Source organism: Oryctolagus cuniculus, chromosome 14, assembly GCF_051225735.1.
Source record: "Oryctolagus cuniculus isolate XC-2025 breed Fujian yellow rabbit chromosome 14, ASM5122573v1, whole genome shotgun sequence".
In the NCBI taxonomy this organism is placed as follows: Eukaryota; Metazoa; Chordata; class Mammalia; order Lagomorpha; family Leporidae; genus Oryctolagus; species Oryctolagus cuniculus.
The window spans coordinates 80970405-80997169 of NC_142880.1; the positions used below are offsets into that span (position 1 = coordinate 80970405).

The following is a 26765-nucleotide window of genomic DNA, read 5'->3' on the forward strand; positions in this document are numbered from 1 at the left end:
GCAGTGCAGCCTTGACAAAGTGTTATGGGAAATAGGTCTGTGTTGGGAGGGAAGAGAAAGTGACAGGTTGCCGAAGGAGAGGGACCATTGCTCCCGCTGACCTCAGTCTTATTTTAACATATAAAACAACAATGATCACCAGCACCTGCTATTGAAGGGAAAGTGCTTTCCTTACTGTATCATTCACTCATCTTCTGTCATGATCCCAGAAGGGAGCTATTTGACTGTTGGGAAAATTCATCACACACCCATCATCCAGCCTCTCTCTACTGCTTGCCCTCTCCCCCTCTTGCTCCCTCTCTGTATTTTGATTGTTCAAATTCCACCTTTTCCCTGTTGTATTTCTTCCTCTCTGCTCCCCTTCTACCCATGTGTTTTGCTTTCTCCTTTTACCAGTCTTCCACACACTCTTCTTTCTCACTCTCTGTCTAGCCCTGATCCATCAGCCTGAAATCACAGGTGTTCTTCTTCCTCTTTGTTTAAAGCCATATAGGCAGGTCCTGGTGCTTTGAGATCAAGGAATGATATTTAAAACAGAGAAGAAACAGTAGGAAGCTCCCAATGCCATCACGAGGGTGTGTCAGCACTGACAAAGGGATGTTGGTCCTCATCTGATTTCCATGTTTTTAATTCTCCACTGATTTAGAATCTACAGGAGGATGGAGTGGTGGTTAAGCTCCCTGGATTCCCACCAAGCTCTAAGCTGCAGGCAGGAGTGCACAGGACAAACCAGAAAGTCAGCCGACCAGACAGCCCAGGAGGAGGACAGCTGCTTGCAGATGGCATCAGGCGGGAGCAGAGCTGCAGAAGCCAGGCCTGGTGTTAAGTCAGGAGGGCCAAGCTCACTGCAGTCCATGTTAGAAGGCCTTCTTACCCTCGTCATTAAAACACAGGCAAAAAATACCATGTTCAATGTGACTGAGATGTGTTGCTCACAGTCAAAAGATCCCAAATGCTGAAAGTCACACCCCAGCAAAGAGCACAATGAGGCAAGGACTATGTGAGACCAAGGGTAGAACCTGCAGGTAAGAAGGGAACATGAGAAGTCAGCGTGATGACAAGAGCAGACAGACTGACATGAATGGAAGTCAGGCAGTTAACAGCACTCACTGGTGGTCTTCACCAGGCCAGCTGCACGGAAAGCCATGTCCAAAGCCAGTCACGATGCAGACTTCGATGTTGTTCGTAATCAGGACTTAGGATTCTCATTCCTAGTGTCGGTTTTATTTTATCAATCAATCTCTCTATGAAGTCCTAAATTCAAGATCTTCTGCAGGGTTTACTACAGAGAGAGAACTGAGCAGAATGAATGCCCCCGGACTGCTCAGGCCAGGCAAGCAGAGCCGTCCCAAGGCTGACGCCTGTCTAGCAGGGCTCTGGCTAGAGTAAGCACACAGGCTGGTTTGCCCAGGACAGTACTGGTTCATACCTGTTGTCCCAGCATAATGATTAATCACACCCCTTTTCATTCTCAGAAGGTCTCAGACTGTATATTCAGTTTTAAAGTCCCTTTGGTATGTGCTATATAATGGATTATTTATAATGCATTAGCTGTGTCAAAACAACACATCACAGACTGCACTAAACACAATCTCTGGAATTGAGGAAAGATTATAAACTTATTTTGAAATCATCTTCTTGAAATTTGAGAAAGATAAGCAGCAAACAGGGCAAAGCAAGACACAAATCAACTTAGAAGAAAAGGAAGCAGTAAGAGGAAAGAAAGTGCAAAGCTGACCTTAGTTTTCCACCATCCTCATGAATAATGGCTAAGAGTTGGTCAGCCATATATTTGGAGGACAACCTTGGAAATTAATCCTCGTAGATACATTTTTTTTAACCTTTGATTCATGAGCAACTAAGATACCTAGGTAGTGAACAGATATTCTTAAGACAAGGATCTCAATCTATGTGTACTTGTGTGTGTGCTTGTGTGTGAGAGAGAGGGAGAGAGAGCAAAAGAGAAAGAGTGAAGGGGGGGTGCTTTTAGTAAGTGAAAGAGAGTTAATGGTCTCTTTCCCTTAAAAGCCGTGCAAGGAAGTTATCTGTTTACAATAAGATCTACCTGCTGCATTTCTCTTGCTAGGAGACCACAGGTGAGGAGAGGCCATTTTCAAGCTCACTGCTGTAGCAAAAGCTGTGTTTACGTTGCATATGATTTGCTTAATGAAATACCGCAGCTTTCCATTTCCTTGTATAGAGTTCTTGTGTCCAGGGAGCAAGCAAATGAGCTGTCAGGGTCTCCTCTGCATCCACCTCAAATAACAACTCCTTCCCAGGTTGCACTCAGAGAACAGCCCGTTCTTACTGATCTTCTCCAATAGGACTGGACATAGCCAGGTAGCTGATGTAATATTTTATCTTCAGTATCACCACAGCTACACAGCACCTTTGCCACAAGATACTGCTCTGTGCCAAGTTCCCCAATATGTAGAGATTCCGCTCTCCTGTCATAACAATTCTGTCCCCATTTTTCGCAGCTCTCTTTATTCACTCTCTTTAGAAATACACTCAACAATTCAACCCTTTTTCCTAGCTATGCTTAGCAATTTCAACACTACGCTGCCCTGATCTCAGATTCCCATTAGGCCTTGCTTCTTGCTCTCTTAATTCTCTACTGAAGGTCAGGTTTTGTGGCGCAGATGGTTAAGCCACTGCCTGCAACACCAGCATCCCATATGCATTCCAGTTCGGGTCCCAGCTGCTCCACTTCCAATCCAGCTCCCCACTAATGTGCCAGGGACAGAAGAAGAAAATGGACCAGGTGCTTGGGCCATGGCTACCCATGTGGGAGATCTGAATGGAGTTCCTGGCTCCTAGCTTTGGCCTGGCCCAGGTCCAGCATTTGGGGTCATTTGGAGAGTGAACCAGCGAATACTACCCTCTTTCTCTTTCTCTTTTTCTCTTTCTCTCACTCTTTCCCTTTCAAATAAAAAGAAAATAGATGTAGAAAAAGAAAAAATTCTCTACTGAAATATAATATATACACAGAAAAGCACACAAATCATAAGGCCAGTGGAGTTTCACAAGTTGAACACACCCAAGTCACATCGAAAGTCTGTTTGTAAAGTTTATATAAATGAAATCAAATAATGCATGCTCAATTGTGGCTGGCTTATTTGTTCAACTTTATAATTCTGAGATCCATCGCTATAGTGTGTGACTGTGACTCTTTCCTCCTTATCGCTACAGTGTTTCATTTTGTAACTACACTACAATGGAGCTGTTTGTATGTTTCACTAGCACAAACAATGCTATTACTAACATTTTGGCGCATGTCTTTTGGTGCACACATGTACACATTTCCACCAGACAGACATCTAGGAGTGGCATTGGCAGGCTGTAGGCTACTATACTCATCCAACTTTCATAGATACTGCAGACAGTTTTCCAAAGTGAATCTAACAAGTTGCACTTGCACCAGCAGTCTTGCCCCACATTCCTGTCAATACTTGATATTGTCAATATTTTCCATTTGCACCATTCTAGGAGATACAGAGTGGCATCAATGCGGTGCTGTGGATTGAATGTGCATTTCCTAGTGGCTAATGAAGTTGAGCCACCCAGCTCACTTAACCTTTCAACTTTTACCAAGCCAATGGCCAATGTTGACCACTTGACTCCTCTCTCATTACCATCTTTAGAGGATGCTGGGTTAGGAAGCAAGAATGTAGATACTCATTCCATTCAAAGCCTTGCTGTCTGGTGGCCTTTAGCACTGTCCACCAGCTATTTCTACTTCACATCCCATGTCCAATACAGCTCACCCCAGTAGTCTCATCTCTCCTGACATATCCAATCTGACATTGCTCCCTTGCAAGCCTACCCTTAAGCTTACCAGGTAACTTTCCTCCCACATCACCAAGTTCCTGCAGTGAGAGCACCTGTGATCCTCAGCATTCCATTGTTTGTTCTAGCCTCAGAGGAAGCACTGTTCTTCCTCTCTAAAACTCTTAACCACAGAGAAAATAACGTACCCTTCTGAGTTTCCTTTGCCACTTGTTATCTGTGTGACCCAGTGCAAGTTACCTGAGCTCTCCTATACTCAGGTTTCCTATCTGGAAAATGAGAGCATTTCTTACATCATGAAATTGTTGTGAGACTTCAAGAATAATGTGCTTCAAATCCCTGGCTCAATGCCTGGTAGATATCAGTTGCTCAGTAAATGTTGAGTTTTCCTTCCATCTTTCCATCATGATAAGCCTCCTCCTTCTGCCTCCGAAGCAATGAGATGAGAGAACCCTGGCAACCCGACACACCAAGACTTAAACCTGGCGTTTCCCACGGATTGTTTCCATTCTCAACTTCCATCAGTGCCCTTCACTCTCAAATGGATGTGGAGATGGTACACTCAGAAGTATGAAAATTACATGTCAGGCTGCCTGCCACTCTAGCTTACTCATCTCAAACCACCCAGATACATCCATGTTTAGGCAACACAGGATCTGTTTTGTTGGTTGAATACTGGTTTTTATTGAAATTATCTGGAGTTAAATAGCAAGGTAGCTTACATTAAAATTCCAAAATGCAGAGTTCTTTGGGGGGAAAAACAACCTGGAATATCTAGCAACCAAGTTTATATTCTTGCAGGAAATGGAGGAACTGCTGCCTGCCCAAGGCTGACTGTGTTCTCTCTGGTCCGCCATGCTGCCCCTGCTCTTCTCACCATTGTCTTCTACCCAGGCCAATCTCAATGGCATTTTAAATTTACTACCCCTTCTCTTCACTCTTATTGAGCCACATGATTAGTTGCCTAAGATTTTCACAACAGGTTTAATGGATGTAATATTGTATCATTTACAAATATAGACTATCTGTTCTCTGGGTTCTTACACTTTATAACTTTCAGGCCTCATTAAAAGCCCTTGTATTAGTATTTTGTAATTACCACAAGGGCTGGCATTGTGGCCCAACAGGCTAAGCCACCGCCTGCAATGCTAGCATTCCATATGGGCACCAGTTCAAGTCCCAGCTACTCCACTTCAGATTCTTCTCCCTGCTAATGCACCTGGGAAAGCAGTGAAAGATGGTCCACGTGCTTGAGCCACTGTCACCCATATCGCATGAAGCTCCTGGCTCCAGGCTTTGGCCTGGCCCAGCCTTGGCAGTTGAGGTCATTTGGGGAGTGAACAGGTGACAGTTTTTCTTAACCTTTGATTCATGAGTAAGGCACCTAGGTGGTGAACAGATATTCTTAAGACAAGGATCCCAATATCTATCTATCTATCTATCTATCTATCTTTCTCTCTCTCTCTCTCTCTCTCTCTCTCCCCCCCCCTCTGGGTGTGTGTGTGTGTACATGTGTGTATGTATGTGTGTGTGTCCTGTCTCTCGAACTCTGCCCTTCAAATAAATAAATCTTATTTTTTTAAATTTCAGACTTTATGAACTAAAGCAACATAGATTTATCCCACAGTTACGTGCATCAGAGATTCAGAACGGGTCTCACTCTCCTCATCCAGGAGGGGCAGGGATCCATTGCTTCCTGGGACTCTGAAGCAGAATCTGTTTTCTTACCTCTTCCAGTTTCTCAAGGCTGCCCTTCTTCCTTTTCCCATGGTGGCTTCCTCTGCGTTCAAAGCCAGCAGTGGCCTGTTGACTCCTTCTCTTGCTGCCTCACTCTGACACTCCCCTGCCTCCTTCTTCCATTCTTAAGACTCATGATTCCAATGGGAATGCCCAGATAATCTAGGATAATGTCCCATCTCAGGGCCAAGCGATTAGCACCCTTAATTGCATCTGAAACTTTAACACCCTCTAGCCAGGAAACTCAACACATTCACAGGGCCCAGGGATGAGGCTGTATCCACCTTTAGGAGCCCATGGTTCCGACTCCAGCTCTCAACACTGTTATCAAGCTGCTCCTTCAGAAACAGAGTTGAGACAGAATTATTGATTTACCCAGTACTGCTTCACAGGTTTTTCTCCCATTCACAAACAAGCCCCCAAGATATAAACCCCTGAGAGCTCTCCTTACAATGATCTACAGCAAAGCAATCTTCTTCTGAATGCTTATAAATTCCAGCTGACCTCTTTGCCGCCACCATCCTCCTCCTCCATAATACCATCAACAGTGTGAGTTGTTAGGAAGAAGGGAAGAAGAAGAGAAAAGCAAAATGGAATGCCAGTAGCTATGGTCCCAGGTGTAATTCCACCTGAGGATTAAGGGAAAAAAAAAAAACAAAGAGGAAGTACTTAGGGACACATCAATGAAACATCTATGTTGCCTGGGGTACTGTAAGCCCTCAGCGAAGCTCTGAATAATAATTCAGCCTGAGAGTAATCCTAAACTACTGAGGATGCCCATGAATATTCCAAGTCCTCTCTCCATGAGCACCTCCACAAATTTCCCAGGCAAGGTCATCTGATTCACCCACAACACTGCCAGAAAGAACTACACAGGAAACAGAAAACAGAATAAAGCCTGCGGATTCACCTTGGATACAATCATCCTATCTCATTTCCAAATAGATACAAGAGCATTGTTCCCAGCTTAAAAAAATAAATCAAATCCAATCTTTTAAGTGTCTGTAATAAGCTAGAATCCAGACTTCATTTGCAGCTTCAAAATGTTAAGTAACAAATCTCGTAAGTTATATAATATGCTTAAAATTGATTGAATGCATGTGTATGCTTTCTCTACATAACCTGTAGGGAATTTTTCGGTGCATCAGATCAATTCTAAATATATTACTGTGCTTTTAAATCTGAGTTCATTTCTTAAATCACACAATGTTAGCTAGATTCTTTTTAAAAATAAATTTTATTAATATAGAGAACCAATTCTATGTATTCATAGGTACAGTTCCAAGACAAGACACCTACCTCACTCCACTGGTTCCCCATCCCCCTATCTCTTTTCCCTCTCTTCCCTCTCTATCAGTTTTTGCAATGGTACAATTTTAATCCACTCTATATTTGCAGGCTTAAAGCACCAATAATCATAATATTCAACAAGTAAAAAGTACAAAGACCACAGTTCCACAGACTTTATGAACTAAAGCAACATAGATTTATCCCACAGTTTATCCCAACATGAGCTAAAATTAGTCATACCCCAAAGTGGCCATTTCATTACTATATATTTTTGGTATTTTATATTAGCTGCCACATATCAGAGAAAATGTTTACTAGTCTTTTTGAGACTAGCTTATTTCACTAAGCATAATGGTTTCCAGTTGTATCCATCTTGTTGCAAAAGAAATGATTCCATTCTTTTACATAGCTGAGTAGTATTCCATAGTTTTTTCATATAGTCATCAGCTGATGAACATCTGGGTTGATTCCATATCTTTGCTGTTGTGAATTGAGGTGCAATAAACACGGGGGTACAAATAACTCTTTGATGATCATGGTATCTCCTCTGCCAGGTAAGTATAACAAATAACTCTTTCATGTGCTAATTTCATTTCCTTGGGGTAAATTTCCAGGAATGGGCTGGCTGGGTCACACGGCAGAACTATTTTAAGATTTCTGAGGAATCTCCATACTGTCTTCCACAATGGCTGTAGTAGTTCATATTCCCACTAACAGTTGATTAGGGTACCTTTTTCCCCACATCCTCATCAGCATTTTTGTTTTCTTTTTAATTTTTGGATATAGGCATTCTAATTATAGGGGGGAGTGAAATCTCATTGTTGTTTTTATTTGCATTTCCCTGATGGCCAGTGATCCTGACTTTTTTTCATGTGTCTATTGACCATTTGAATTTCATCCTTTGAAAAAATGCCTAGTCATGTCTGTGGGGAGCAATCCGGACTAGACTAAGTTACTCGAATTAGGACTTATTCTATGCATCTGCTCTCCCACAATATGGCGCTGGGAGAGAAGTAAACAGCTTCCGCACAGCTGCCTCCAGTTCAACCAATTAACTGTAGGACTTGCTCCTGATTGGAGAGCAGCGTACTCGGCGTGTGGGCAGCCGAGTTGGGATTGGCGGAGAAGGACTATAAAGGAGGAGAGAGACGGCATGCACCAGGAACATCTATGGGGAACATCTGAGGGAACCCGTGCAGCCCCCGAGACGAGCCAGCCGGCGGTGTGCCGCTCCCCTGCGGAAGTGGGGAATGCGGCCAGGGGGAACTGCCCTTCCACGGAGGTGGAAGGGATAGTAGCCAACCCGGGAAGAACCAGCAGCAAACCCGGGGAGGGCCGAGCAGACGAAAGAACAGCGCAGGGTCCTGTGTTGCTCCTCCACGAAGAGGGGGAGCGACAATGTCCTTTGCCCATTTATTAAATGGATTTTGTGTTATTGTTGCATTTCTTGAGCTCTTTACAGATTCTGGATATTAATCCTTTATCAGTTGCATAGTTTGCAAATATTTTCTTCCATTCTGTCAGTTTCCTCTTCACTTTGTTAAGTGCTTCTTTTGCAAGTAGAGAAGCTTCTTATATTGATGTAATTCCATTTGTCTATTTTTTTTTTTTTTTGCTTTAATTTCCTGTGCTTCTGGGGTCTTTCCAAGAAATCTTTGCTTATGCCAATGTCTTGCAGAGTTTCCCCAATGTTCTCCTCTAGTAATTTGATGGTATCAGGTCATAGATTTAGATCTTTGATTCATTTTGAATTGATTTTTGGATAAGGTGTGAGGTAGTGGTCTTGTTTCATACTTTTTCATACGTAGATCTTATTTTCCCAGACCATTTGTTAAAGAGACCATCCTTTATACAGGGATTGATTTTAGCCCCTTTGTCAAAGATCAGTTGGTTATAGGTGTGTGGATTGATTTCTGTGGTTTCTATTCTGTTCCATGGGCCTCCATGTCTATTTTTGTGCCAGTATCAGATTGTTTTGATGATAACTGCCCTGTAGCATGTATTGAAATCTGGTATTGTGATGCCTTGGTGTGGGGAGCAACTCGGACTAGACTAAGTTACTGGAATTAAGACTTATTCTATGCATCTGCTCTCCCACAATATGGCGCTGAGAGAAAGAGACCAAACAACTTCTACACAGCTGCCTCCAGTTCAACCAATAACCTGCAGGAGCTGATCCTGCTCCTGATTGGAGGAAAGCAGCGTGCTCGGCGTGTGGGTAGCAGAGTTGGGATTGGTGGAAGAGGACTATAAAGGAGGAGAGAGACAACATGCACCAGGAACATCCGGATAACATCTGAGCAGCCCCCGAGAGAGCCGGCCGGCAGTGTGACGCTCCCCCGCGGAAGTGGGGAAAGTGGCAGGGGGAGCCGCCCCTCCACGGAGGTGGAAGGATCGGCAGCCAACCCGGGAAGGACCAGCAGCAAACCCGGGAAGGGCCAAGCAGACAAAAGAACAGCGCAGGGTCCTGTGTCGTTCCTCCACGAATGGGGGAGCGACACCTTGGTTTTGTTTTTATTGTTTAAGATTGCTTTAGCTGTTTGGAGTCTGTAGTGTTTCTATATGAATTTTAGCATCTTTGTCTTTTAGATATGAGAAGAATGTAAGAATTTCATTGGTATTTTCATTAGGATCACATTGAATCTGTAAGTTGCTTTGGGTAGTATGGGCATTTTGATGATATTAATTATTCTAATCCATAAGTATGGGAGATTTTCCCATGTTTTGTGTCTTCTTCCATTTCTTTTTTTTAATGTTTTATAATTTTCATTGCAGAGATATTTTACTTCCTTGGTTAAGCTTATTCCAAGATATTTACATTTTTTGTAGCTGTTGTCAATGGAACTGATCTTATGAGATCCTTCTTAGCCATGGCATTGCCTATTTATACAAAGGCTATTGATTTTTTTGTGTGTTGATTTTATATCCTGCAACTTTACCAAACTCTCTTATGAGTTGCAATCATCTCTCATTGGAGTCTTTTGGTTCTCCTATATATAGAATCATGTCATCTACAAACAGGGATAATTTGAATTCTTCCTTTGCATTTGTACCCCTTTGAATTCTTTTTGCTGCCTAATGGCTCTGGCTAAAATTTCCAGGACTGTATTGAATTACAAAGGTGAAAGTGGGCATCCTTGTCAGGTTCTGAATCTTAGTAGAAATAATCCCAATTTTTCCCCATTCAATATGATGCTGGCTGGAAATTGTTATACATTGCCTTGTCTTGTGGAATGTTCCTTTTATACCCAATTTGCTTAAGGTTTTTTTTTTAACCATGAAAAGATGTGGTATTTTTATCAACTGCTTTCTGTGCATCTATTGAGATAATCATATGATTTTTATTATTCAATTTGTTAATGCAATGTATCACATTTAGTGATTTCTGTATGTTGAACCATCCCTGCATGCCAGTGATAAATCCCACTTGGTCTGGGTGAATGATCTTTCTGATGCGTTGTTGGATCTAATTAGCCAGTATTTTGTTGAGGAGTTTTGCATTTATGTTTTGAAGTTGGACAACATGGCTGACCCTGTCCTTCTTCAAACATTCCCACGAATCCAAAGTCTTCTTGGAATTAGCTCCTGTATCTTCCTGCCTCTAAAAACTTTCTCAAATCTTCTGGGTTGTTTATTCCCTTCAGACTTCATTTATGTAACATATTCAAGTTTTCTTTCACTATCAGGGCAAATTTTTATTTACTCCTCAAGGATAAGGATCATATCTATTTCTTTCAAGTTTCAGCTTTGTGCTTGCAATGACCAACTCGAAATCTTGTTAAACAAACAAATGCTCCCTACCTCTATTTTTCTTTTTGACACACTTAATGCAAGCACCATTTTATTCAGGCACTATTTTAAGTGTTTTGCATGTATTAATAGAATTCTGATAACCAATTTAATCCTGGGCTATGGTTACCTTGTTTTACAGATAAGAAAACAGGTTTAGAAAGTTTCAATAATTTGTACAGTCATAGAGCAATTAATAACACTTATTGATTACTTAATATGTGCCAGACACAACTGCTGCTAGCCATCTAAGTGACTGTGAGACAGACAAAAGAATGCCTCTTTTGGAAGAGTGAATTGAAAAGACTTGGGGGCCGGTGCTGTGGCGAAGCATTCAAAGCCTCCGCCTGCAGCACCAGCTTCCTGTGTGGATGCTGGTTCAAGTCCCAGCTGCTCTACTTCTGATCCAGCTCTCTGCTACGGCCTGGGAAAACAGTAGAGGATGGCCCAAGTCCTTGGGCTCCTGTACCCACATGGGAGACCTGGAAGAAGCTCCTGGCTCCTGGTTTTGGATGGGCACAGCTCTGGTCATTGTGGCCATTTGGGGAGTGAACCAGTAGATAGAAGACCTCTCTCTCTCTTGTTCTCACTCTGCCTCTGCCTCTCTGTAACTGCCTTTCAAAATAAAAATAAATAAATCTTTTAAAAAAAGAAAAGGAATTCCTTCCTTCAGGATGACTGAGTTCCCTCCCAGACAGGACTTAGGAGAGCAGGTTTCCCGCCAATACTGGTTCCTCGACCATGGAAGAGGTCGTTAACACAGCCTACACAAATGCCATGCAGTGCCACAAACTGCTGTGAGCACTCAGTGATGGCCAACCTGCAGTAATCCTGCGAGATTATTATCTCTATTTTAGACAGGCAACATGTGAGGCCCAGAGGTGTCCAACTCTAGAGGGACTGACGTAGAATTCAATCTAAGTTTTGGGGGTGCAGAGTTCCTACTCCTTATATTATAACAAATTCCTTAGTCTGTGTTCCTACAACACACTTGCTGACATGTCCCTCAACTCAGTCTGCTACTGCTGCCATAGCACATTCTAAAGATAGAAATCCAATCACGTCCCCTCTGTGTTTAGAACATTTTTATAGCTCTCCCATCCCCCGAGTCAAGGTCAGGACTCCTCCTGTGGCTGAGAAGGCTCCTTAGAGTCTGACCCCATTCTTTCCCCATCTTCACCCCCTCATCTCTCCCTATTATTGAGCACATTGCTGCACACAGTAACACGGCCATGCCAAACATGCTGCTCCCAGAATCTCCATGCTCCTATTTGCTTCCAGCCATGGGAGGTTTTCCACATGGGACCCTCCACCTCCCTCTCTTCAGCTGGTGAGCTCCTACTCACATCTCACACTTCAGCTGAATGTGTCCACCTCCAATCCACATTCCTTCAACCATCAGTCTAGATTTGATTTGCTTACAGACCCTCATGTTTTCTTTCATGGCAATGACATATGTGTGCATTTCTTTGATTATTCAATCAGTATCAGCTTTCCAAATAGCAAGCTCACACAAGTCAGGGTGGTGATTATTTTGTTAATTCACTATAAACTCAGCTTTTAGCACATTTCCTGGTCCATACAGGCAACCAAAGACTGTTAAGTGTCTCTCCTGTGCTTCCCACCAGAGCACTCATAACAAAATACTGGAATGGCATGATTATTTCTGTATTCCCCACTAGACTGTAACTATTTCAAGTACTATAAAGGCAAAGAACAAATCTGACTTGACCTCCATTGCTGAATTGCCCAGCATCTAGCACAGTACCCAGTACCCAGTTGACACTCAAGTATTCCAGAATAAATGAACAAACATAAGAAACTGATCCCTTCCAGGTACCAATTGTTTCATTAATACTGCCATAAGTGACATCAAATGGATAGAAGAGTTGTTCTACTTTAATCACTTTAAAGAAATAGAATTTATCGAAAAATGACGGAAAGCTATCAACTTCAAAATCTTACCCAAAGCTGTTCACCAGCTCTGATATATCAACACAGGCCTATATTTTTAAAAAAAAAAATTAAGCCAAGCCTCCACCTGCATCACTGGCATCCCATATAGCTACTGGTTCATGTCCTGGCTGCTCCCTCTCCAATCCAGCTCTCTGCTTGTCAGCCTAATCAAAACTTTCATGAGTGACGGCTCAAATTGAAAACTCGGCACTTAACTTTCCAAGTCCCACAGAGACCAAGGCCTGCGAAAGGATTATCTCAGAAGTGATCTGTCATGCCAGCCCATAGGCAGAAGGGGAGGTGCTGAGGGTAAACACCTTTAAATGATAGTTAAATAACTTCCCACCATCCAGAAAAGAGGAAAAAACTGTTATTTTTTTAAATTAAGAGCAAATAAAAATACTACTTAATAGTATGAGACTACAGCAAGAACGCCATTCCTAGGGAGGTGGATAACTGACCTACTGAATCATTTCAATAGAAAACACACAAATCTTTTTTACATATAGTACTTGCAAAGGAGACAGAATTACGTCTCATTCTATTCTGGCTCCATAAAGTCTGCTCAGACTTTGAAATGGTGAACCAATTCCTTGTCTCTTAGATCAGAACTGTATGCTGTATGTTTTTGTCCACTGGGTGAATTATGATTGCCAAGGAATTTTGGAACAGTCTTGGAATCCATGAGTAGGAAACATGAGCAGTTTATGTCATGGAAATGACAGTGACCCCCAAATGCCACAGACACATCGGTATTTCGCTAAAGTAATGAGCATATTTCATAAGTGCCCTTGTGTCTTCCCACCAATGATGAGGAAATGTGTTGGGTTGGCTGAAATTCACCTGTTCTACCATTTAACAATAAGTCTCCCTCTGCAGTCATAGACCACTTAGCTCCACTCTGTACTTCCAATAGCAGGATTCGGAATAGAAGGATGCGAAGGCTTACCTACTCAATTAACCTTCATTCAGTGTCCCCTTTTCAATTCGGCTTTGTTGTCTACTATCTCACTAGTACTGAAGTTGATACTTTAATAGGAATGACACTGATTTGCTTGGCTGGCTTTATTCCCTCAGCAGTCTGGACTCCTTTGACACAAAATAGAAGCTTAAGTAAAAAATTATTTTTCGAAAACAGTATGTTGCTGACAATATATACAGTGGTTTATTTGCCTTAAATTTGCTATGCCAAGGCCAGCATTGTATACAGGCTGGTTAAGCCACGGCCTGCAATGCCAGCATCCCATACAGGCTCTAGTTTAAGGCCCGGCTTCTCCACTTCCCATCTAGCTCCCTGCTAATATGCCTGGGAAAGAGAAGCTGATGGCCTAAATACTTAGGCCTCTGCACCCATGTGGGAGACTCAGACGAAGCTCTTGACTCCTGGCTTCAGCCTGGCGCAGCAATGATGGTTGCAACCATTTGGGAAGTGAACCAGCAGATGGAAGACTGCTTGCTCTCGCGCTCTCTTTCTCTAACTCTGCCTTTCAAATAAATAAAAATCAAATCTTTAAAAAACAATAATAAATAAATAATTAAATCTGCTATGCCATACTTCCTGAGAGTTCATCCTCCTACTGAGGCACTTCCCAGGAAGCAGTAAAAGTCCCACACTCATAGATCCCCTGCCTGGGACTCATCTTTGCCGGCCAATAGGCAATGTTCTCCTATGGCACTGAACTTGGAACAGACTTCTTGTGGAGCAGTTTTTAAAACAGTAACCAGGGAGAAATCTTAAGAATCATTCAACTGTGGGGAGGGGGAAAGTAATTTGGCTATTTTCTGCAGTGCCAAGAATTGGTTTGTGTTTTTTTAGAAACATTTTCGTGAAACAGGGCTGTATATCTCTTTCTTTACCAGCAGAGTCGGTCCAGCTAACTCTCACCAGTAAGAGAGGTGCTGACTGCACGACAGCTGAAGTGTGAGTGAGAAAACAGAGCCAGGTCTGCAGGTCCATTCTCACGGAGCCCGAAGCAGCCCGAGGACCTAGCCTCCTGAGGACACCATGAGTCACAGAACTGCAGACACTGCCGAGAACTAGATGACCTGGTGGCCTGTGATTTGAAAACTAAAGAAGCAGACTGAAAGAAACATTTGTCTTCTACTACTTTGTATTGATTTCTACATGCATAGTCCTTTGGGGGCATATAGGTCTCCTTCTAATAGACAAAGACCCTAGAAGAAAGGCTACTAGTGCATCACTCATGACAGAAAACCATGCCTTGGGGCAGGCATTTGACACTGGTTAGGCTGCCTGTGGCCCACACTGGAGTGACTGATTTCAACTCCTAGCTCTGACTCCTATCCTGACTCTAGCTTCTCACCCACACAGACCCTTGGAGCAGCAGTGCTGGCTTCTGCCACCCACGTGGTAGACCAAGATCAAGGGCTCAGCTCCCAGCTTTGGCCCAGCCGCTTCTCCCCTGCTGTGCTATGAACATTCGGGGAGTGAAGCAGCACATAGGAATTCATTCACATGCATATTCTCTCTCTCTCACTCTCTCTCTCTCTCTCTCACACACACACACACACACACACACTCTTCCTTTCTTTCTCCCTCCCTCCCTCTCTCCCTCCTCCCCGCCTCTCATAAGGAAGAAATAGATGCACACATCCTGTCTGGGGATTTGCCTTATGAGCAAAGCATGGGATGGATTTTAGCCTCCCTTAACCCCCTCCATCAGACCTCTCACTGTCACTGAATAGTACTTGAGTTCTCTGTAACATTGGGGCAACATTTATGTTTCTACTCATTCATCACCCATTTCAGACATGACTAAGGAAAGGCACCTGGGGCTCTGTGGAGAGTTCAAAAGTAAATAAAACAGTAAGTAGCCTCATAAAAAGCAGGGAGAGGGGAAGTTTCATTCTCTGTGAATGAATGAATATCTTGAACAAAGTTATAGATCAAGGTGGTGGAAAAAAAACAGTGCCAGCGTTGGTGAATGCTCGACTTGACTGGAGTGTGGGCTAGACATGGGCGATGGAGTTTAGAATGGATTGGCATGACTCATCGACAGATGACCACATTAAAGCCATTGTGAAGGGAAATAGTTTGCCAACACTGAACTCTGAGGATACGAACTTGTTGAAAGTCTGCAACCTAGATCAGAGGGAGGCTGGAGGCAGAGAAGCCTGTTAGGAAACTGATAGATTGGATGAGTTTTCAAATACTCACCACCACCACCACCTGCTATACATCCCTAACCCATTATCAGACTCTGCGCCACTTGCAAGCAAATCTTTTAAGATTTTGCTTTGGTGTGGTTCTTCAATGCACTCTATTCCTTGCTTCAGCATCCCAGGGTGGGACTGCCTCTTCAGTCTGGGTCCCGGAGTGATGAGACTATGGAGCAGAGCCGTAGCCAACTCAGACAAGTCACAGCACTGGGGAACAGTCCTTTGTTTTTGAAAGCTCCTCAGACTTCAGAGGGTTATTTGTTGATGCAGCATAAGATCCGAAGGTCACTAACGTGGAAGCTAATGAATCATGAAGGTAAAAGCAAAAAGGGTCTTAGCCTAGATAGATGAAGTGGTATTACAGAGAAAATGACAAAGCCGGTAATAATCACCCTAACAATCACGATACATTACTGTCTAAAAATCACTCAGTATTTCCATGATCCCCATTATGTTCCTCACATTTCGTTACATTCTCTCAGACCTCTCAAACACTTATCTGTTTAACGTCACAGTAGGTGCACCCATTCTTTCCAACAGCCAACAAAGCTGGGTGATTGCATGTGCAGGTGCAGCAGGGTTAAGGCAACCTGCTGAGCTGCTCAAGACCTGTACCTTCTCAAGAAAGACCTCTCTTCAGGACTGCACCTTGCCAGGCTCCAGGCAGTGAACTCTGAGCAGTCCAAGTCACACCTTCTGCCAGATCAGAGTGGCAGATACCTTGTGCCATATGGTACCAGTTTGTTCAGATAGTTAATGCTAATGAAGTGATTCGTGGCCAATGCCATGGAAAGCTCGCTCTGGAAGGCTTGAATCTGAGTAGATCTTGCAGATCCTGCAAGCCCATGTGATTGACCACAATTAAAGATCCTGGACATCAAGGCTCAAATGAGCTTCCCTAGTTGACGACATTTTTACATGCTATCACATACCATTGCTCAAAGAATTCAGTGCACTTGTGCAACTCCATGGAGAAAGACATTCTGGAAGCGTGTACCTACTTGCTCCTGGGCTGAGCCCATGTGGCTTTCTATTTTGTGATTTTTAACCTATTGTCCTTTCACAATAATAAAGCATAACTGTGAACATAACAGCTTTTCTGAGGCCTGTGAACCCTTCTAGCAATCCACTGAGCCTGACAGTCGTTTAGAAGAGAGATGAGTGCCAAAGATAATCCCAAATTTCCAATCCCAGGTGACACAAACACATGGTGGTTCAGTGAACAGAAGTGGAACTGGTGAACTCTGAGAGAGGGGCAAATAGGAAGTTAAAGAGGCAAGTGGAGGAAGGAAGGCAAGGCTGGTGGTTGACTTGTTAAATCTAACTCCCCTATCCAGATAGGAATGTCTAATGGGCAACAGGATATGTACATCGTGACAGAAGCCACGATGGGAACACAGAGACTGGTTGGACTACCAGAAGGAATAAAAGTGCTGGGGAAAGATTAGAGAAAAGGAGCAGCAAGAAGTCCAACATAAATTGTAGAAAATGAAACAGCTCTCCACTTCGGGGAAAAAAAAAAAAAAGAAGAAGAAGACAAATTTTACCTATTTCCAATTCATCATAAAGGATGAACTATTTAATTTCATATAAATTTATGCTAAGCTATCTCATAAACACACAGAAAATATTTGCTAAAGATCTTTTGTTGACATACAAATAACACTGAAGATCAGTAGTATCAGGGCCAACATTTTGGCACAGCAGGTTAAGCCACCACCTGCAACAGCAGCATCCCATACAGGAGCACTGGTCCCAGCCCTGGCTGCTCTGCTCCCAGACTTGGGAGACCCAGATGGAGCTGGAGGCTCCTGGCTTCCACCTGGCCCAGTCACAAACCCATTTGTTGCAGCCATGTGGGGAGTGAATGAGCAGATGGAAGATCTCTTTCTGTGTGTGTGTGTGGTGTGTTATGTGTGTGTGTGTGCATGCCACTCTGTCTCTCAAATAAATAAAATCTTTTTACAAAAGAATCAGCAGTATTGATTTTCTCACGGAATCTTCACTTGCAAGGACGTTTTTGTCTCATGAGCAAAGCATTCACAACTGACTACGATATCCCTGGACAATTCCAAATAAACTAAGACAGAGAGAAACCCCAGTTATGTATGGTATTACTGCATGCATCTGTAGGGCTGCCACCAGGTCTATTTTTATAGGTCTGTTTGCTACCCATAACTTGGGGTTCAAGGAAAGACAAGAGCAAAGCCAGTCAAGATCCTGTTAGGTCTCATTTCACTTAACATAGTATTTCTTTTTTTTCTGCACTTTCTCTAAATGGCAAACAGAACCAGACACCAAGAGCACCAGGCTCAATGGAAACCATTCAGTTCTGTTTCTTCTTCCTCCAGGTGTGATTTGCTTTGCGTTCCAATGTGGTTTTTGATCTTTCTTTTCCTATGGAAAAATTGGAACTTTTCAGAGGTTCCTTTAATAATGTTGCTATCAAATCCAGAGTTTCTGTCTGACCATCCCCTCCATTTTGCCTGTAGAGGTACCCCTACCACACACACCAGGTATGATCCCACATACTCCTGCTCAGGCATCAGAAAACACTGGATCTACTTCTACTTTCTGTTTATCTTAGCTTTATTCCTTTCTGCTAGATAACACAAATATGCTATTACTTTTAGGAGAGCATTATTAACTGATTGTTGGGGCCCATACCACACAAGGAGCACTAGGGAAATGCTACATTCCACAGCCAATCGAGCCCTCACAATCCCTAGGATGGAGGATTGTCACCCCTCATCCCAGGATCAAGTTGCTGAGGAGTCATCAAAGTGTGACCGTCAAACCAGTGTCTCAAAAGCTCCCCCATGTGTGCACATGGGAAATAACTCATCAGAGGAAACCTTCACTGGAACAACCACAGAACAAGAACCAAGCCCAATTTTTAGACTTAAAAAAGTGTGCCAAGATGTAAGAAAGCCCCATATTATAAAATTATTTTATTTATACATGTGTCACATTTAAAATCTAAAAGAATAATTTAAGTAGGTTTCTTTGCATAGATTAAAGCTTCATCAAATGAAACAGATGCATAAAATTCTTTTTACGAGGTATGAGAAAAGAAAGCAAAAAAAAAATGAAAAACAACTGGATTTGTTCTGACAATAAATACATTCAAAAATAAAAGAACTCCGAATATAACATAAGCAACTGTTTTTTATGCTTGAGCCTAAGAATTATATGAAAATAAACCAAAACACTTGTACTTTCCAGAAAGCATTTGCTTAATAGACATGTTTTCTGATTTCTCCTGCTTGCCCATTAATTTTTCCCTTAGGGAAAAACATACTACAGCTAAGTTTCCTGTATGAATTTGCTACTTCCAAGCAAAATGTAGGCTTCTGAGCTGTTAAACCTAAGACTAACCTCAAAATGTTTCAATTCCAGCCTCCATGTTTTATAGACGAAGAAAGTAAACTAAGTGCTTAGACCTGTCCAGGTCCATAGAGCTGACAAAACAGCTGAGAAAAGATCCCTACTCTTCTGTTTTCTAATTCAATCGTCATTTCTTTATACCCTGCTGTCTCCTATCTTTGAATCATAGTAACACATAAGAAATAGAAAAAAACACTAAAAAATATTTTTCATCCTCAAACATACTGAGTGCTTACACTGCACCAGGCATGTTGTTAACATTACATAAATTAACTCATTTGGACTGAGATTCACCCTCTGAACATGTGTTATTATCCTCATTTTACACAGGAGGATTTTGATGCAAAGAACCCACCCCAAGGATCATAAGGAATAAGTAGTGGAGGTGGAGGTGTTGTGGCACCGTAGGTTAAACAGCCACTCGTGACATCTGCATCCCATTTTGGAGAACAGGCTGGAGTCCAGCCACTCTCCTTCCTACACAGTTCCCAGCTCACTTGGGCCCTGGGAGGCAGCAGATGATGACTCCAGTGTTTGTGCCCCTACCACTCATCTGGAAGACTGATATGGAAGTCCAGGGTCCTGGCTTCAGCTTGGACCAGCCCTGGCTTTTGCAGGCATTTGGGGAGTGAACCAGCAGAAGGAAGCTTTGTCTCATCTGTCACTCTCCCTTTCAAGCAGATGAAAAATAAACATTCTTTTTTAGAAAAAGACATAGTAGAGCCCAGCAGTCCAGCTTTAGCAACCAAATTCTTCACCACAAGTAATAGGAAGCAGAAAGTAAAATTGTTATTTAAATTCCATTGGCTACGGGACCAAACCTCATTCTGTAGGCAACATAAAGTTGAATTCCACAATAATGAGAACAGAAATAGGGACCAACTCGATAGAAAAAAATAGCAACTGGCTCACAAGGAAAATTCCAAACCAATGAGCACAACAAACTTGAAGCCTTGTAAGTATCCAGCTTCATACAAATTATCTAAATGGAGGGTGGTATACTAACTGAAGTCACACTTACCTAACTATAATTGGAAACAATTCTTATCTGTTCATTAAAACAATCCCTTTTGAAGACATTTTTGGTTAGCATGTTCTCTACATAATAAAACCAAATTTTGTAAAAGGCTTGTGGGGGGGGGACTCTTTAATTGATCTAAATTAATATGAATTTCTTAAAGGCCACCCAACTGCAAATCCTTGCAGCATTTGACCTTGTTGCATCCCCCTCCTTCCTGACCTTTTCCCCTCTCTGGGCCTCGTGACATCACTCCTGTTGCCCTTGCCTGGTCTTTCAGACTTCACCTTCTCCATGGCAGCTCCTCCTCATCAACCTGCTTGTTAAGGGCTGGTACTCCCAGAGTTGGTCCCTACTGGGCTTTCCCCACTCATCATCCCCAGGTGCTGCTTGAGTGCCCACACCCATGCCAACACTCACTACTCCTCAGGGGCTGATCCCTGCCTTCCAGACTGAGGTCTCCAAACGTGTTCTCCTCAACGTTCCACACTGTCCATGGCCATAGCTCAGACTCAGTAAAATCACATCTAAAATCCATTCTATTTCACCAAAAATCCTATTTCCCCTCCTGTATTCCTTACTGTATTAGATTTCCCCCATCAACAGACCCAAACCTTGAATCATGCAAGGTGCCCTTCCTCCCTTTCAGGACACATCCACACAGGCTTTGATTTCTATGAATGGTGCTTTCTAAATTGTTCTTGATTCAGCTACTCTCACTTTGGTTTTCAGGAAAACCATCTGCAGCGCATTTTCATTACCATGTTTCTCTATACACCAAAAATTGTTTTAGGTTGGGTTCTACCAGAAGAAGAACAAAGAGTTTTGTAAGAAGTGATCCCAGGAAGCAAACGTAGGGGAACATGGAAGAGTGGCAGAGATGGAGAGGAAGCCGCCCAGGTGTGGAAATGGCCAGGTTACTGCTATGAGTTCTACTGCTCGTAGAACCTCTGGGGGACTGGACAGAACATGCCACATGTTGTCCCTCTCCAACAGCAAAGACTCTGAGATAGTTAGCCATTGTTTGTTCTTTTTTTAGATTGATTTTATTTTATTTGACAGACAGAGTTACAGAGAGAGGTAGAGACAGAGAGAAAGGTCTTCCATCTGCTGGTTCACCCCCCGAGATGGCCGCAATGGCCAGAGCTGAGCCGATCCGAAGCCAGGAGCCAGGAGCTTCTTCCAGGTCTCCCACGCAGGCGCAGGGGCCCAGGGACTTGGGCCATCTTCTTCTGCTTTCCCAGGTCATAGCAGAGAGCTGGATCAGAAGAGGAGCAGCTGGGACTAGAACCAGTGCCCATACAGGATGCTGGCGCTTCAGGCCAGGGCTTTAACCTGCTGTGCCACAGCGCTGGCCCAACCATTGTTATTTGAGAGCCACCTCCAAGAGGGTTAACTCCCAGCCTGCCACAACGTAGTTTTACAAGTTTGTCGTCATTGAGCAAGTGACCACCGATGTAATAACAGAGAGGCACAGGCAGTACCTGCCACAAAATCCTTCCAAGGCGCTCACAGCTGTAAAATCCAAATGCCTCTGTCCAGCTTACAAGACACCAAAGGACCTGCCCCTGCTTTCTTCTCCTGCCTCATGTACCCCAGGCAAACAGATCCATCTCTGCCACAGCGCCCCCTTCTGCTTGTCTCTCTTGTCAAAGGCACAGTAGTTGTTTGGCCAAGTAGTTAGTCCAGGCCTCAGAGTATGAACTGACAAGCAGGGATCCAGGCTTGGTTTAAGCACCAAGCCCAAGAGGAAGAACTGGAAAAGCATCAAATAATTTCCACAGGGTCTATCAGAATGAATAATAAGTCTACAATTCATCTGGCATACAAAACCTAGATCAAAAGGAAACATTTGAAAATATTACCAATAGTAATTCTTTTTTTAGTATTCGCTTTAAAAAATTCTAACTAAGGATTGGTTCCCCCTTGCCTATGGGCTATAAATCAATTGACTTCATCCTGTTTCAGCTTCGTTAGCTCTGTGCCTCTTTATGAGCACTGATGTTTAATCTAATGTTTAACAGACTCTCAAGGGTAGGGGGCCCTTGGGAATAAATCCTCAGCACTCAGATATTTTGTGACTGCATTTCACGCAATAAAACTCAGGGTCTGTCGCGCGTGCCCGACAGTGAGCTGCCTTCACACTAAACCCAATAGATGCCCCTGGAAAGAAGAAACAAGTGACGCCATTACCCTCCCCGACTTGCTGTGGAGGCCTCGCAAGGGCACCTGCCTCTGCATCCTGTGGGGGGTTTTCTTCTGCTTCACGGCTGAAAGACAGAAACCAGCACAGCTTCGGATGCGGGGAGCCCTGCTCATCAGCTCTGCCCGGATGCACTGTAAGCAACTGAACTCTGTCCAAATGTGCCCAAGCCTGAATAATGATCAGATTCCAAATATAGGATGATGTTGAAGAAATGACAAGATGAAAAGAAGGAAGAGTTAATGGACTGTATTTCTAAATGCCTGTTCAGTTCAGCCAAAATTGACCCTACTTATATTGCTGTGAAACTTTAAACACATTGTAGATAGCTGGTGTCTTGGGACACACTTTGTGCCGGGCAGCTGTGGTTTGTGATTTTGCAATTCATTGATCACTGTCACCAGGTCTGATGGCAACTAATTACCTTCAGTCCATGTGGATGTGTTTTCTGCTTTGGCTCCCCCCTTCTCTATTGTTAGAGATCCGCAGTGAGAAAGGAAAACAACCACTGTTGATCTTCTGTGTTGAAAGTTTTAACATTGGTGTTGGCTCTCACCACCTGGGTTTTAGGTTTTGCCCTGACCAGCATGAGGTTTCCTTAGTCTGAGATGAAAAAAAAAAAAATACAAATACAGCCACAAGGTGATATGTTACACCAGAAGGCCAAACAGGAAACTTGGAACACCCTGCTGGTAAGTCAGGTCTGCAGTCAATGTTTTATTTCATATTTTCAGACCCACTGCAGGCAGCCAGAGTTGCTATTTAAAATGTTTTGCTGACGTCATATGAAACAATGTAAATAGAATTTCAATCCCAGTGACGCCAATGCTGAAGTCAGTGTCTCTGTGCTTTCATATTTTTGTGAGGTTTTTGTGTATATTGCCTCCAATTCCTCATGCCCACAGGCGGAGTTCTGCTTTGGTGTAAACTGATACCAATCTCTGCAGGCTGCTGCTCCTCCTCTTTCCTCTAAGGTGGCTACAAAGTTAAATGTAACAGAGGGTGAACAGGCAACATGGCAGGCAGGGGGAATAGGGAGATGGGACTTGCTGAAGTCACCTCTCCATGTATACCCTCCTTGATATTATGTCTCTATGGCTCATGATGTAGGGTCATACTATGGACAAAATCTCACCCTTACAGGATTGGGCTACCTGACCAAGTAATCCCCAAAGGGTAACAACAGCTAAAAATTAAGTCAACAAATACTGAGCATCTCTAAAGGGAAGGCTATGATTTGTTAAGCACATCACATTCCCTTTCTTTTACTGATCTTTTTCTTTTCTTTTTTTTTTTTCACTTCAATCTTCCTTTGAGTTATGAAAAGGGGACAGGAATTTAATCCACGTTTTACCAATCAAGGTGGTGACATAGGAAGATTTATACTTTTTATACGAGCCTGTGAAAGGACTGGAATAAAACACAAGTCTAATAACAAAAGTCCAGCGTCTTTGCCCTCTTCCTTCTTAAGCTTAACCCAAGTTGCACTTTATAACAAATAGTGGTGGAGAGAAATATTGATCACAGAGGTTTTTAATCCAAGCTCCACATGGCCGTGACAAACATGGGAGTTCCTGAGACTCCTGAAGTCATAGTTAAAGGGTTGAAATATTTGCATTTCTATAAAGACAGAGGCAATGACTCCAAATCTTTATGAAGAATTCTAATCATAATCATGTGATTTATATCACGCTTATGTGAAGTGACAAAACATCTTCAGCTATGCATAAGACCTCCTAATTCTCCTTCCTGGCACCTAACACCTATCTTGTTGCGATTATCAAACCTCACAAACGCCTTCAAAAACTGGACATTTGGGCAGGAATCAGCAACCAGCTCCTCTCTGCTCCATGCCCTGTCAGCTGAGATCACTCAACGGGGGATGGACAGCTACTTCCAAATGGCATTTGTGCGTGACTGGCTGTTGGCTCCTCTCCAAGTGGGCCCTCACAGCATGGCAGCTGGGGTCCAAGAGCAAATATTTCAAGAAACAGAAAGTGGAAACTATCCATCTGTGAAGGCTTGCACCCAAAACTGATACAGTGTCACTTCTACCACATTCTATTTGGTCAAGCAGTCACAAGAGAGTTCAAGGGCAAGGGGCATAAGCTCCACTTCTTGAAGGGAAGAGCGTCAAAGAATTTTGAGGCCATGTTTTTAAACTTCCACATACCTGTGGAGGAATCTGTTTCCTGTTTGTTATTCACTCAGTTTCTCTCCTCTCTTTTTCTCTCCTCTTCTCTCCCTGCCCCACTTCTCTCATATAGATCTCTGCTGTGTGAGAAATGAGGCTCTGACACTGCTCATGTTTCCCATTGCCCAGGGCAAGTCTGTAGCTGATCCAAACTGATATTGCCAGTTGGCCTGCACCTCTCTAGTTATACCTGGCTCTTTCTTAGGGGTCCAGTCCTCACAAAACTTCCTCGCTTCCTGCACTGTAGTGGTAGGAGGTGCTTTGTGTGGTCTGCTTATTTAAAGAACCTCTGGCCAAAAGCTTCATCTTCTTAAACATTTATTTACTTGTTTATTTAAAAGGCAGAGTGAAAGAGCAAGACAGGCTTGTCAGGGAAAGAAGGGGTATGCCAGAGGAGAGGGAGAGAGATCTCCCATCCACTGATCCACTCCTCCAGTGCCAAAGCCAGGAACAAGAAGTTCCATGCAGGTCTCCCATATGGGTAGTAGGAGCCCATGTATGTGGATCATCATCTGCTCCCAACCATGTGTTTGCAGGAAGTTGGACAGGAAACAAAATAGCCAGAACTCACAAAATGGCACTCTGATGCTGGCTTCCCAAAACCTACAACACATCCCCTGACCCAGCCACTAGCTTTAGAGGGAGAGTGGTTGTGAGTTCTAAAAGCCAGAGATACAAGTTATTCTGAGGGAGCCACAATCCATAGCAGCAATGGAAAACAAGAGGACGAGGCTGAGCTCTTTGTGAAGTCTTTGCAGCACTTGGGGTTAGAGCGTCCCCAATCCTGCCTGTTTCAGGTCACTAATCAAATCTCCCTACCCTTTGAAAAGCAAAAGTTCTTTGAATTTTCAAGGAAATACCAACCAGCACATACGTTATTTGCAGCATCACTTCCCCTATTCTCCTTATTTATTCAGATGATTGATGCATAAAATTGGTTATCAGCACTGAAACATTCTCTGATCCTCTCTGCCTCTGGCTCCCCCAAGCAGGCCTTTGTAAGCAGTCTGCTTCTCCTCTTCATAGAGGTGATGAAGAAGGACCCCAGCTGAGGAGAAATCCCCCAGGCCAGGTCTGAGGGGGGCTGTGCACTGCTATTCACAAAAGGAGTTCACCGCCCAGAGGCTTCACTGACGTTCTCACAGGGTCTCCCATCCATCAGCACAGCAGGGACCCCTTTCCCCAGAACCTTGCAGTTCCTTCTTTGGGGACACCTCCCAGGAGGCCCCCTGGCTCCTTTGCTCTTTCCCTACATAAGTCTTAGATCTGCATTCACACATCACCTGCTCAATGCCCCATCTAAAATGTACAAACCAAGGTAGGCATTTGGCCTAGTGGGTAATACACCAGTGTCTGGATTTGAACCCCAACTATGTTCCCAATTCCAGCTCTCTGCTAATGCAGACCCTAGGAGGCAGCAGAGGAGGATTCTAGTACTTGGGTCCTGACCACCCATATAGGAAAACTGGATGGAGTTCCCAGCTCCTGGCTCTGGCCTGGCCCATTCATGGTCATTACAAACACTTAAGAAAGGAACCAGTAGATGAGAATTAGTGTTTCTTCTCTATCTCTCTGTCTCATAAATTGACAATTTTTAAGAATAAAATGTACAAGCCACTACATGCACAAACACACACTTTTCTTCTTATCACTGTTCTCTTCTTAAAGTTCCTCATTATTTAGACAACTAAATATGTGACATAAATGGACACTTCAAAAAGACAGTAGGGTCTGGCATTTGGTGCAGCAGTTAAGACAGTACTTGGAATGTCTGAATCTCATATCAGAGTGCCTGAGTTCAGGTTTTGCATTAGCTTCTGACCCCAGCTATCTACGAAGGCACAGCCTGAGAGACAGAAGAGGATGACCCTAGTACCTGGGTCCCCGACACCTGCATGGGAAACCTAGATTGAGTTCTGGCCTTCTGGCTTCAGTCTGCTACAGCCCGGGCTGTTAGAGGCACTTGGGCAGTGAATCAGCAGCTGAGAATCAGTCTCTCTCTCTCTTTCTCTTTCATTTTCTCTGCCTTTCAAATAAATGAAAATAAAATTTTGAGGAAAACATATCATGAAAAATTTTAATGAAAGATGTTTATTTTGGTGCAGAACATTTCAAAATGCACAAATAGTGTTTTCACAATTTGCAATTTCTATAAGTTTTTTGAAGTGCCTGTGTATGCATGGACTTAAAAAATTTTTTTGTGGGGCCAGAGCTGTGGTGCA

The 26765-nt window shown here is 43.2% G+C and overlaps 1 protein-coding gene across 8 annotated transcripts in view; it reads right to left on the reverse strand.

Annotated features, from left to right (window-relative positions):
• PDE4D (phosphodiesterase 4D) overlaps positions 1-26765 on the reverse strand; it is a 1644269-nt gene that overhangs the window by 1491269 nt on the left and 126235 nt on the right. For 2 of the 8 annotated variants that reach the window (XM_089313187.1, XM_089313186.1), the window contains exon 1: positions 5518-5903. The exons of the other annotated variants lie outside the window; for them this stretch is intronic. The gene's annotated coding sequence lies outside the window, so the exon portion shown is untranslated. Of the gene's footprint in view, positions 1-5517; positions 5904-26765 lie in introns of those variants that run through there. 8 annotated transcript variants of the gene reach the window in all.